Consider the following 14,053-nt stretch of genomic DNA (forward strand, 5'->3'; position numbering starts at 1 on the left):
TGTGTTCTTCCTCTGGCAGTCGTCATTCCCACACGTTCTTCCACCTCTTTTATCCTTTCTGAGGTCTGCGATACCTTTTACGCAGATTGTTTTGAGGTGGGTTTCCTTACTCCATTTTATGGAGACTAGAGTTGCTTGGTATAGCTATCAAATGAGATCTGAGTAGTTACCGCCTAGCATTGTGGGATATAGGGGAGCCTCGAGCCAGTGGAATTAGCTCTCGAGCTTTAGTATTGGCCGAGTCGGAGCCGAGGATCGGCTCCAAACCCATCCAGCAAGAAAGAAGGCGAGAAGAAGACAACTAACATGGAACGTTATGGTAGGTACATAACTTCTTATTTTAGGAGGAAGTGCTAGGATTATAATATAGCGAATAGACTGATTTTGTTGAAAGTAGAGCTTTCTTAAGGGGAAAAACTGAAGTGCAGACTTGGCGGAGCCAGGAATAGTTTAAGCCTGTTTAACTGGCGCTGCGCTATGCGCACAATCGCACAAAGCCACGCAAATGCGGATTATAAACAGGGAACTTCAAAAGAGCTGGAAATGGTCCAAAAGGACCAATTAATACAAGCTCTTGTGCTGAGATCACTCCTTCAGGGACAGATAGGCTGCTCAAGGCTCCCCACTCCCACTGGTGAGCAAAGAAACTTCCTTCTATCCAAGTAAGGCAATGGACAACACAGGATCTACACCACAATCCAGAATACAGCAAAGCCTGTATACTGCTTTAAACTAGTCGAGAAAAGGCGGGAAAACAAGGATTATTTTTGTTTTTTTTGTTTTTTGGGTTAAAAGGTACACAGAAATGCAGGAAAAACAGTAATAAATCACTTACACAGGCTAGCACACTTTAGTGGGCAGACTCAACAGTTAAATTTAACAAACAAACTTTCGACCAACTGTAACTTAAGTGCAGATAATGTACAATGCAAAAAACAGGTAATAAAGCAGTTTAAACTTGTTAAAAGTAAGAAAAATAAGGTCTCTCAGGTAAAACAGCAAATAAAATACTTAGATCAGGAAAGTAGTCGCTTTTCCCAGTTCTCTGCTGCTAGCACCACTCTGCAGGACCACGAGGAGCTGTTTCTGAGTAGTATAGCCAGAAAAAACGCTCAGAGGCGGATTTTAAACAGGAAACTTCAAAAGAGCTGGAAACGGTCCAAAACAACCAATTACTACAAGCTCTTGTGCTGAGGTCACTCCTTCAGGGACAGATAGGCTGCTCAAGGCTCCCCACTCCCACTGGTGAGCAAAGAAACTTCCTTCTATCCAAGTAAGGCAATGGACAACACAGGAACTACATCACAGTCCAGAATACAGCAAAGCCTGTATATTGGTCTAAACTAGTCGAGAAAAGGTGGGAAAACAAGGATATTTTTTTTGTTTTGTTTTGTTTTTTTGGGTTAAAAAGTACACAGAAATGCAGGAAAAACAGTAATAAATCACTTACACAGGCTAGCGCACTTTAGTGGGCAGCCTCAACAGTTAAATTTAACAAACAAACTTTCGACCAACTGTAACTTAAGTGCAGATAATGTGCAATGCAAAAAACAGGTAATAAAGCAGTTTAAACTTGTTCAAAGTAAGAAAAAGAAGGTCTCTCAGGTAAAACAGCAAAAAAAAATACTTAGATCAGGAAAGTAGTCGCTTTTCTCAGTTCTCTGCTGCTAGCACCACTCTGCAGGACCACGAGGAGCTGTTTCTGAGTAGTATAGCCAGAATAAACGCTCAGAGGCGGATTTTAAACAGGGAACTTCAAAAGAGCTGGAAATGGTCCAAAACGACCAATTACTACAAGCTCTTGTGCTGAGGTCACTCCTTCAGGGACAGATAGGCTGCTCAAGGCTCCCCACTCCCACTGGTGAACAAAGAAGCTTCCTTCTATCCAAGTAAGGCAATGGACAACACAGGAACTACACCACAGTCCAGAATACAGCAAAGCCTGTATACTGGTCTAAACTAGTCAAGAAAAGGCGGGAAAACAAGGATTTTTTTTTTGTTTTTTGGGTTAAAAAGTACACAGAAATCCAGGAAAAACAGTAATAAATCACTTACACAGGCTAGCGCACTTTAGTGGGCAGCCTCAACAGTTAAATTTAACAAACAAACTTTCGACCAACTGTAACTTAAGTGCAGATAATGTACAATGCAAAAAACAGGTAATAAAGCAGTTTAAACTTGTTCAAAGTAAGAAAAAGAAGGTCTATCAGGTAAAACAGCAAAAAAATACTTAGATCAGGAAAGTAGTCGCTTTTCTCAGTTTTCTGCTGCTAGCACCCTCTGCAGGACCACGAGGAGCTGTTTCTGAGTAGTATAGCCAGAAAAAACGCTCAGAGGCGGATTTTAAACAGGGAACTTCAAAAGAGCTGGAAATGGTCCAAAATGACCAATTACTACAAGCTCTTGTGCTGAGGTCACTCCTTCAGGGACAGATAGGCTGCTCAAGGCTCCCCACTCCCAACGGTGAGCAAAGAAACTTCCTTCTATCCAAGTAAGGCAATGGACAACACAGGAACTACACCACAGTCCAGAATACAGCAAAGCCTGTATACTGGTCTAAACTAGTTGAGAAAAGGCGGGAAAACATTAGACCTATCGAGTATAGTGCCCCCTATGGCATGCACCTGACTAGATATATGCAACAGTTGGTATGTCCACAAAGGTTCCTTACCAGAAGAATCCAGGTTATAAACACACTGTCCTATACAGATCATCTTAAAGCCCTATCTATATACTCTGTCTCCTTCAGGTTACTGAGAGGCAGTATATATCTGGCATACTGGAACTTTTGTACATCTGCAAAACAAACAGTATCAGAACCATTAGACCCAAAGGATTTAAATTTTGCTTGTGACGTAAATAAAATGTTGGTGAGACAAATATGTGTCTCAGAGGATTCCCATGCTCTGGAACAGGCTTCCCATCCACGTGAAGCAGAGTCCACCCTTAACCCTACTTAAGCATAACCTTGGCTGATAGATGGCATTCGGAAATTCACCACTGGTCTGGCTCCAACATCTCTGAAAGATGGAGGCAGAGTAATGCCTAAACTAACATATCCCCCATAACCTCTAGAAATGTCCCATCTAACACACTACCTCTTAATAAATGTCCATGGTACAGAGAGACATATTTGGGTTAGATTGCACAGCTAGGCATATAAAAACCATGTTGGTCATTAACAGAATATATACCTATTCACCTTATGAACCTTTTCCACTGTTGCAAAGATCAATATTTGATTGACAGAAACAAGCAGAGCAGTTGACAAGAAGAATAAGGAGTATCTTGTTCTCGAACTAGAGATTGGTGCTGAGAGATGGGAAGGATCAAGAAGCAGACCAGCAGCATTATGGACTTAGTTAATAAACATGAGATTATAAAGTATCAGCCCTATTAGGTACAGGAAGAGACATGTGAAATGTAACCTTGCAAGAACTGCCCGAGTAAGAATGGAATGTTGTTGACTGTTAAATTGGTGGGTTAACTGTAAAGCATATACCCCACTTTATTGTCATTCATTTCTAGAAAGATACTGAATAAACTGAAGATGTTACTGTAAGTAAAACAGATTTTCTTCTTACTAATATTTGTATAAAAATTTTATGTGGTAAATTATGTTGTATTGTAACAGTTTTGTATGTAGTTAGGAGCATTTTAAATGTGAGGTGGGGCAAATATTAAAGCAGAAAAGTAATTTTTAATTGTAAGGCATACAAGCTTTATTTACCCTGTAACAAGCTAAGAAAGGCTGGACAGAAGCAAGTTAATTAGTTAATAAAATGTGTACTGGGGCTGCTGGGGTGAGGGATGTAAAAGGGTACTGAATTCCTCTGTTTTATACACAGGAAATATGTCTCCACTGTTAAGGACGTGGCCTTTTGATCCAGCCCTGTTTCCTGTCTCCGTGGGGACTTGGACCCAGGAATGACAAGAATGAGTCAGAGGGCTCACATTAGAGAATGCAAGTTGATGAGGATTTCCCTAATGATCTGAAGTTTGATCTGCTGGTGTTTCTAAAAAAACAGTTCAATAATACTTCTTGCTAAATAATTAAGCAATTTCAAAAATGCTTCCAGCTAAGTTATTTTCAGCATACCTGTTGATAAGTTAAAACAGAACTTTATTCTATGTAGCCTCAGTAAGTGCTTTCATGTGCAAAGAGATTTCATCAGAAAGCAGGCATAAAAAATCAACTTGCAGCATAGCATGTCTTTTATTGCAACATGTTTGGTCTGGCCGTAGAGGGATGACCTAGGTCTTATTTGTTTAATTATTTATTTAGCATTTGTTTATTGGGAAAGTCCAGCTTGGAACAAAACCAATTTTTAGTGGAATCCCGAGGAGAAATGCTCCAGAAGCATGTCTTTGTAATGTAGGAGGAAACTGGTGTACCCAGGAAAAAACACACATGAATGCAGGGAGGACATGCAGACACTGCACAGAAGGTACTCCAGCTGAGAAATGAACCGGAGAACCTCTTGCTGTGAGGTGACAAAACTATCGCTGCACCACTGCACTGTCAGTCTTGAGCATACAATCAGAAATATTTGTGCTATATCCCTATTTACATATGGAGCCTAAGTATAAAGCATCTGTGAATTAGACGCTTAGGGCAATCAGCATGTAAGAAAGTGTAGGGTGACTGGCATTTCCATTTGGGTTCATTGGAGGCTTCTTTTATGGCCTTGTATAAATAAAACAGTATGTAGTTGTGAATAAAACTTGTGTATACAACCATCATTATTAGAAACAAGAACATAAAGTATGCATATAATTCAGTATTACTTGAAACAACCAATAAAGAATTAAAAAAAATTAAAACAGAAATTGCTAGCCTGTTAAACTGAGCAAATTAGATTTGGTTTCACTTGATTATTTACCTGTTAAAATGGGGATTCTTATTTCATACAGTATTCCTCCCAAATAAAAGAGCAGTCACCTTTTACAGGCCTGTTCATTTATGAAGTGTTAGGCTGAGTTACTGTCTGCTTTTATAGGGCTAATCAAAATAATCATGCATTAAAAAGTCAGTGTTAGATAAATGAAACTGTTCTGCTTCATAGTTATACTCGATATCAGTGACTTCAAAGAGAGTTTGGTCAGTAAGTTAATTCAGCCATGAAAAAGGGCCATTTATCTTTGCAGCTGGGGAGCAACAGTCCTGGTAGTCTGACTCTCTAGTATGGTCCTCTACAGCCGAATGGTTAACAAGTTGATTAGGGCTGGCTAACATGCTTTAGGTTCATACTATATGGGTAGGGGTGTGACACAGATAGCGGAAGGCATGGTGTAGTATTAGCATAACGAGCACAGAGAATTCAGTTGTCAACTTATGGTAGGTGTGTTGTAAACTTCACACTTTGACGCCATTTTTTTGGATCCTGAGTCAGAGGGAGTTCCATGGTCCAAGGAATTTCACAGGCATGTCAGTGTAATTTATAATTTTAGGAGAACAGCAGGAGTGGGTGTCTGATTAAACCTAAAAAATAATACAAGAAATTACTAAGGACTCTAAATGAATTAACAGTCTTACAATGAAAGAAGTATAAAATATGTACAAATAAATACAGAAAGTATAGACTCATAGGAGAACCCTAGATGAGCTGTTCACTAATTCTAATGAGCAAACAGGCAAGTGGAGACTCTTTCACTGCAGTAGCTTCGTCGGAGGCAGTTAAACTCGGAAAATGATACATCAAAAATGGGTAAAGGATATATAAGGAGTTTAGAGAGAAAACGTTTTTAAAATGGGTATTGAAAGTATAAAATGCTTGGGGAGTGCCAAGGGCTGTGGCAATCAGGAGCCAAACAAAATTGCAGTCAAATAAAACTACATTCAAAAATAAACTAAAATTAATAATAATATGAAACAATGTGTAGAGAAATAAAAGTATGAAATTTATTTTTATTTATTTTATTTCAGTTTGGTTACCGGGGAAGTCCACTGGGCCAGTGGTGTGCCCATTTTCAGTGGAGGCCCGGGGAGAAAAGCTCCAATAAGCAATATGGTTACAAGGTTACATAATGCAATGGTAAGTACATACATAAATGGATACAAAGGTTACATAATACAGTGGAAAATACATATATGCAATCAGGTATAGGGGATAAATTGGCATTGAAATACAATTTTGACATAGGTAGCACAGTTTGTAGGTATTTACATTCAGGACAGTAGGTTTAGATTGACTGGACAATAAGTATATATGACCTAGTTGATATTTACAATATATACAATATTTGGAGTCAAGAGAGGGAGGATGCTTAGTCTGAGTATGTTAGCTTGGGTTTAATTAGGATAATAGAAAGAGGTAATAGTGCAGAGAAAAGCAGGAAAATGAAGAGCTCAAAGGGGAAATTCTTAAGATAGTTATGTAGGGTGAAAGCAGGAGCATTTACGTTTAGTGGATAGGTAAGAGAAAAGTAGGGTTTTGAAGTATTCAGAGTTAGGAGTAGTCCTGAGTGAAGGAGGGAGAGAGTTTCATTTTTTGCCAACAGTGAAGGAGAGAAGGTGTTGGCCTGCAGGGCGTTTGGGTTTGTGGACAGAGATTACATTTTGGTGTTCAGATCTGAAAGATCTGGTTGGGATGTAAGGGGGAAGGATGTTTGTTAAGGCTGGGCATTTATCTGGACAGAATATTAATTTGTGGGCAGTGGTTAGTTGGAAATAGTCTAGGAGGTTTGGGAGTTCCAGCCAGTTCAGAGATTGTAGGGTTAAGCAGTGGTGAGTAGAGGTTTTGGATTTAGTTGCGAATTTGGAGATTTTATTATAGCAAGTTTCGAGTTTAGAGGTGTTGGAAGAAGATATGTTAGTTAGTAGAGGGGCTCCATATAACAGAGAGGGTAGGAGGTTAGGTATTAGCAATAGTTTGCCTTGCGGAGTTGGAGAGAAAGCGGTTATTTCTATAGAGCATGCCTAGCTTTTGATGGGTTTTCTTGATGTTTTGTTGGATGTGGATATCAAATTTAAGGTGTTCATCTATGGTAATGCCGAGGAGTTTTGCGGAAGGGACCACTTCTATGGCAGAGTTGCTTTGGTTAAGGACTTTGAAAGCATTCTTGTCGAAGGAGAATTTTCTGGAGGGAGGAAACAGAAGAATTTTAGATTTGTTAGAGTTGAGTGAGAGATGGTTTTGGTGCATCCAGTTTTCGGTAGTGGAAAAAGCTGTTTGAGTTTTAGTCAATAGTTCAGGAAGGTTGGAAGCGGCACAGACTAAGGTGAAGTCGTCTGCATATTGGATAACTGTTGTATCAGGGATGATTGAGTGAAGGTTGTTAATGAAAATGTTGAAAAGCATGGGTCCGAGGATGGACCCCTGGGGAACACTGGTGGGTGTTGGCAAGAAAGAGGAGGTAGAGTTCTTCCATCTGACAGCTTGAGATCTGTCAGATAGGTAGCTGGAGAACCAGGAAAGGGTATCAGGGGAGAGATGAAGGTTGGAGAGATGAAAGAGAAGGTGCTTGTGGGAGATGGTATCAAAGGCTCTGGAAAGGTCTAGCAGTACTGTGGATACTAGAAATCCAAAATCGCGTGCTTGATTTACTGTGTCTAAGAAGGATAGTAATGTGGTAGTGGTGCTGTGGCCAGGGCGAAAGCCATGCTGGGTGGGAGTTGGGAGATTCTGAGTTAAAAAAGGCATAAGTTGGTGATGGACACATTGTTCAAGTATTTTTGATAATGGTGAGAGTAAGGCAATTGGGCAGAAATTAGAGATATTGTAGTTTTTGCCTCCTTTGTGTAGAGGTAGAATGAAGGCAGATCGCCAAAGTTTGGGTACATAAGACTCTTTTAAAGATCTGTTAATTAGGATGCTGATAGGGAGAGCAATACCATCTGCAGCAGTTTTGAGGAAGGAGGAGGGTAAGTTGTCTGGGGCATTTGAGCAAGGCTTTAGTTTTGATAGGAGTCTTTTTATGAAAGTAGTTGGTGCAGGTTTGAGTTGGAAATTAAGCGTACAGTTACTAGGGGTGCTGGGAGTAGAGGAGAGAGAGTTGGATGGATTATTGTTGGGAAAAGATTTGGTTAGATTAGCAATGGATTCTGTAAAGAATGTGTTGAAGTGAGAGCTTAGTTCTGAGTCGGTTAAGCTAGGGTCAGGGCAGGGATTATTTCTAGATCCTGGGTGGAGTAGGGAATTAATAGATTTCCAGAATTGTTTAGGGTTCTTGTTATTATTGGACTGAAGTTTATTGTAGTAATTTTTTTGTCTGAGGTGATTAGTTTCTTTACTTGGTTGCGGAGTTGTAAACAAAATTATTAGTATTGTTTTCACTTCTTTGTATGCTGTAGAATTTCTTACTTGTGGTGCAGCATTACAAGTGAGTTTGTTCCCTCATGAGGCGGCAATATTTACATTCAAGTTGGACTGCATTTGAATGTACTTCTTTCTTCATTCTTGACACTGGGCTTTCTCTTTCCATATATTGTGGATATTTTTGCACTTTTTCAGAATGAAAGAGGGATCCGGTTCCAGGATTCTGATTAGAGGTTTGTTGCCACTGATGATAATCCAATTTTCTCAGATAATCATTTTTATTTCATTGGATTCTTTGCTGTATGTCAGAATCATGCTTCTTTTTCATGCTTCATTTATAGGGTCTCTGTAAATATCTCTGAAAGCCCCTATGATTCACTTGGGAGGTTTAAGTAGGGTCATCATTTTCTTTAAGTTTTTAGATTGGTTATTTCAGCTTCAGTAGCAATCTTCTCTCATAGTTCATAGGTTAGTACTAAGCTAACTGCCCTTGTGAGCCATTTTAAGCCTAGCCAATTATCCCTTGTGAGACTTAAACCCTGCACCTTGTATTTGTAAGGCAAGCACCTTACCCATTAGGCCACCCTCCCAACCCTTCTCTTACAGGAAAGTCCCTCTGTCGATTGCTTTTGTTGGTGATAAAGTGGTTCAGTTCATTAGATAATCTTGTTGTTCTCATGCTCTTTGATAGAATTACATTGTGCCTGATATTTCCCTTGGTGCTTGCTTGTGGTATGAAACAATAAATTGACTACTGGGTATTTGGTACAGATCATTTGAAAGAGTACCAGCACTTATATTTTTGGAGACTGTGAGGTCCAGAAAATTCACATTAGATTGGTTGTGGTTAGTTGTAAATCTCAGAAAAGAAATATAAATGCTGATATGTCCCTAGAAGCTTTCCATTTGCTCCTCTGTTCTTTCCCAAACAATAAAAATGCCATCTGTAAATCAAGAGCAACATCTGATTAATCTGAATTAAAGTGGACTACAGTACTATCTCTTTTTCCCATTGTGCCATGGTGGTATTGGGTAAACTTGGGGCATTGGCTGACCTCATCATGATTCCTCTGGTTGTTTTTTTTTTTTGCACATTTGATATTTGAATGAAAAAGAAATCATTGTTTAGAAGAATGCTGAGTAATTTGCAGACAAGATCATCTTCAAGTGGTAATGCTATGGTGTCATTTTACGTAGATGCCGTCATCGTGTAGTAACACCATTTGTGATGAGGACAGGGTTATACCTTGCTGTTAATATCCTTGACTTTTGTGAAAAAATCCAGTTTGATAAGATCATAAAATCTAGCTTTCATGGCAAGGGGTTTTATCTAACCCCTCAGACATAGCTTCATGTAGACCCATTTCATTTTTTAACCACAATTATAAAGTGTTTATGTTTATACTAGCTAAGAGAATGGCAAATGTGTTGCCAAAACTGATACATATGAATCAAGGTGGTTTTGTGGAAGGGTGGCAAACTTTTGATAACATAAAGAGAACAATGATGGCCTAGAGGGAAGCAGAGAGTAAGAACAAGTTGCTATTGTTGGTGAGTCTTGATTCAGATAGGGCATTCAGTTGAGTCAGGTGGGATTTTATGGGTAGAGCTTCGCTTCTCAGATAGAAAAAATATGTTTAATTAAGAGGATATATGAAAGATTAGAGGCAAGATGTAAGGAAGAGGTTGTCCTTGTTTCCCCTGTTATTTGTTTTATATTTATAGCACTTGACAAAGAAAACAAGAGACTCACAAATTATGATATAACTCATAAGATAATCAAGAAATGTAGGCTTTATTTACAGATGATATTATCTTGTACTTGGTAGAGCCTGAAAATGGCATATTCATGTTGTGGATATTCCCTGAGGGTTTTGAGTCTTTTCAAGATATAAAATAAATGAAGATAAAAGAAAGCCTTTAGTGGTAAACTATGTACCCACACATGAGCTGGTTCCATAATACCCATATTAACTGTAACTTAATATCATATAAACTGATTTTTACTCCTTTTATATGTTCTATGCTTTTTGTACAAAATAGCTAAGTTTATATAATTTTTGTTAAAATTATTTTTATTTTTTATAATTTTTTAATATGTAATTGGAGCTTTTCACCCCAGGCCTCCGCTGAAAACGGTCACCTTGTGTCCAGTCAGACTAACCCAGTAAACAAATGGAAAAAAAGTAAATAAATAAAATATTTATGGGGATATAATAAGGTGAACTATTTGGGTGCATGGATTAAAAAGGATTCTATTATGGCAGTTAAGGATATCAAGGAAGAGACTAAATAAAAGATTATGCATAACTGTGAAGTTGGAAGCTCATGATTGTGGATATGAATAGTGAGATAAACAGTGAAAATGTTTCTAGTCCCTTTAGGTTTATATACAGGTCAGGAGTATTTTCATCAATCAGAGAAAACTTTGTGGGCCACACCTAATAAAGAAATTAAATAATTTATTATGATGGGAAGAGGGCAAGAATTAAGTGGAATAAGCTGCCTCTTCACACTGAACAAGGTGGTTTTAGATTACCTGAATTGAAATGAATTTTAGAGCTACACAGTTAAGGCTACATGACACAAGCAGAAGGTTATAATTCAAAGTGGAAAGGGCTGATGACGATGATGATGAAAAGGGGGGAGGTTATTTGTGAAGTAAGGAGAAAGTATGATTTTGATGCTGATCCTTAAGGAAAATAACAACAGTCATGCAAAATATTACATTTATGAAGCACCAAGTCAGCATGGGAATGGAGAAAGAAGATTTTACAAGTAACTGTGGCTGGAAGTAGGAGAGTAGAATATAGGCAAAAGGGCTCTGGAATTTACTGGAGAAAAGCAACAAAGGAACGAAGGTACTGGGAGCAAATAAACAGAGAGAGAGAGAGGAGAGAAAGATAACAGCGTAGGATGACACCAAACAGAAGTGTGGACTGCAGATCAGAGACTGTCTTCAGCGTCTATATTATAACATTGACAGCTTAGGTTGTCGAATGCTAAATCATTGACACCTAAGCATTGAACGCTTAAAATAGCGAATGGCCACATCATCGAATTATTTCCTCTGGAAAGAATTTGGGTGACCATCCGTAAACAAAATAAACAAACACACCCAAACATAGTGGGGAGCTTCGCCCCTCACCCCTCGATGTAGGGGGCTGAGCCCCCCACACCCCCACCTAACTAAATATACCAACTCTGAGATCACTCTACATTGGGGAAAGGGCAAATCTCCAATAATGGCCATGCAAATTCTTTTCCGAGGAAAGCATTTGATGATCTGGCCATTCGCTATTGTAAGCGTTCAATGCTTAGGTGTCTATGATTAAGCATTCGACAACCTAAGCTGTCGACAATTCAGTAGGAACCCCTGTCTTCAGTATCATGAAATGATAACAGATGATATGCAAAGAGAAAGGGATGTGGAGCTCTGGTAGTATTTTAATTAAGTCTAGAGTAGATTATGCTGTTTAAAAGAGGATAATTAGTAGGGCATATAAATTGTTGCATGTTAGCTATAAGAATCAATCACAAGAGGGTAGAAAAGATGGGAAAAGTCAGAATGGACAGGCAATATACAAAAAAACAAAAAGTAGGAGGAAATTTGTATGGCTCTCAAATACGCAACAAAGTCCAGAAGGTTTAATATTCTTGCTTATAAATGTTTCCATAGTTGTTATATCCCAAGTAGATTTTAGAAAATGTTTTCTAACTGTGAGTATGTTTTTCATGAATGCAACAAAGTGGCAGATTTTAAAAATTCTCTACAGAGTACTTTGTCAGAAACATTGAGTGGGGGGTAGTTGTATCTAAGAAAATTATTTTTTGAGTTTGGACATACTCCACTTAAGTCTTGTTCTGCATTTCCAAGAAATGGTAAGGACTTATTAAATTTAACGCTGTTGGCTGCCAAAAAGGGGAAATCAAAATCTAAACTATAAATGAAGTATTAAATATTGTAATGCAGATAAAATAACTGGTTGTGGGATCTTTAGAAAAAAGGAAGGGACAAACTGCATAGAAATAAACAGAATTTGTGGAAGCAGTTTATGCAGAACAAAATTCATAAGGATGAGTGAGGTTTAAGGGAAGGCAGGAGTCTAGCAATTAATGTTATGGCATGTATGACAACTGTTACAAATTAAACATGCATGTATAATGCATGGAAATGGAAAATGTTTGCTGTGGTTTATGATCTTTTCTATTATTGCATGTGGACATTTGCCTACAATGTAAAAATGTAATGGTGTTTAAAAAAAAAGGAGGGTGGCAACTCCATCCTGATGAAACAGAAGGGCGGCAACCCAATCCTGATGTCATTCCACTCATAATTTTTTATAGCTAGGGACCTTGATTGACCAGCATTATGTGGAATGACTCATGGCTTCTTACTAATGGAGTATATACCGAGTTACTACAAGGTTTCCTTCTGGAAGAGCAGGAGGGCTCACCCATGTAAGGGTCATGTCTAGGAAAAACTGACTACAAAGGAATGATGGGTGATCATGGGTTAGCATGGAAGTCATTGAGGCAGGCCAAGTCTGTACGAGGCTCAGGTGAAAAGTACAAAACATTGTCTTTCTATGTGGAGTCAAATTTACAGTTGACAGAATTGTACAAAATGAGGAATCTGGTTTCAACTGCACAATCATATGGAGTACTGTAAAATGAAAATCATCTCACTAAAAGCTGGTTTTGCCACAGCTATTTCCTTTTGTTTTGGATATTGTTTTTGAAATCTTGCAGGGAGGTCTTTTTAATTGTTACTTATCTGTAAGGTTGTGCAAACTATGAGTTAATAACAGAGTGCTTGCCCTCAATCTCACCTGGGGGTGTGTGAAATATGGGTCTATATCACTTCATTGAATCACTATTTAATGAATGCCTCTTCGTCGAACACCTGTTGAGCAAACAACCTAATCATCAAACTAAATTTTCAGCAAAAACTTTTCTGGGGCAAAATAATAGGCCTCCTTCTGGAATTTTCCCTTTTCCCATTTTCCACTGTAGTGCAATCTCGCAGTTGGTATATTTAGTTGAGAGGGTGTGGGGGGCACAGCCCCCCACCTGCATAGGTGTTAAGTTTTTTTGTTTTTTTTTACGATCACTAAGGTGGACTATGTCAGTTTGCCATAGGAAAATTTTCACTGAAAATTTAGTTGGATGATTAGGCTGTTTGCTCAATAGGTGTTGTTCGCTCAATACGTGTTCAATGACTAGGCATTCGCTAAATAGTGATTCGATGAAGTGATATAGACCCATGGAATATATGGTGAATTCTTGTCTGATTTCAGTGGTTTTGTTGTGGTGTCTCTACTGTAGTTTTGATTTCAAGATACTCATTGTAAGTGTACTGAATGAGTTCCTGTGTATCATAGAAAATGTATGAATCAGTGACATGAGATTTGCACTTTAATAAACCTCAGTATGTCTGTATGATCAAGTACAAATTCATCAAGGAACCCGATTCTGAAAATACTATGACATGGGAAAATACAGCCTTCTAAGTGAAACATTTTTTACTTGCTTTTAGAGCATTTTTTAGTATATCAGTGTCAAATACAATTAAGTCCATTCAGCTGAACCTGACGGACCAAACAGCCAACCCATTATACATTTTTGTTTGGGGGTGAAGCTCCCCATATGTCCCTTAGAGCAGCTATGTCCTCACCACCACTCTCACTCAGTTATGTAACTTGAGGTCACCAAACATTGGAATAGGTTATATTAGTTTCCTTGAGCTGAGCTGCCTAAATTGTCTGTCAGATTTGACTCAAATATTGGACTGA

The 14,053-nt window shown here is 38.4% G+C and overlaps 1 protein-coding gene across 1 annotated transcript in view; it reads left to right on the forward strand.

The window, feature by feature from the left end:
* The window catches only part of LOC122808703 (endothelin-converting enzyme 1-like), a 1,298,251-nt gene that overhangs the window by 195,449 nt on the left and 1,088,749 nt on the right, over positions 1-14,053 (forward strand). The window lies entirely within an intron of this gene.

The sequence above is a fragment of the Protopterus annectens genome, chromosome 8.part0 (assembly GCF_019279795.1).
Source record: "Protopterus annectens isolate FY-2018-M chromosome 8.part0, PAN1.0, whole genome shotgun sequence".
NCBI lineage: Eukaryota > Metazoa > Chordata > Ceratodontiformes > Protopteridae > Protopterus > Protopterus annectens.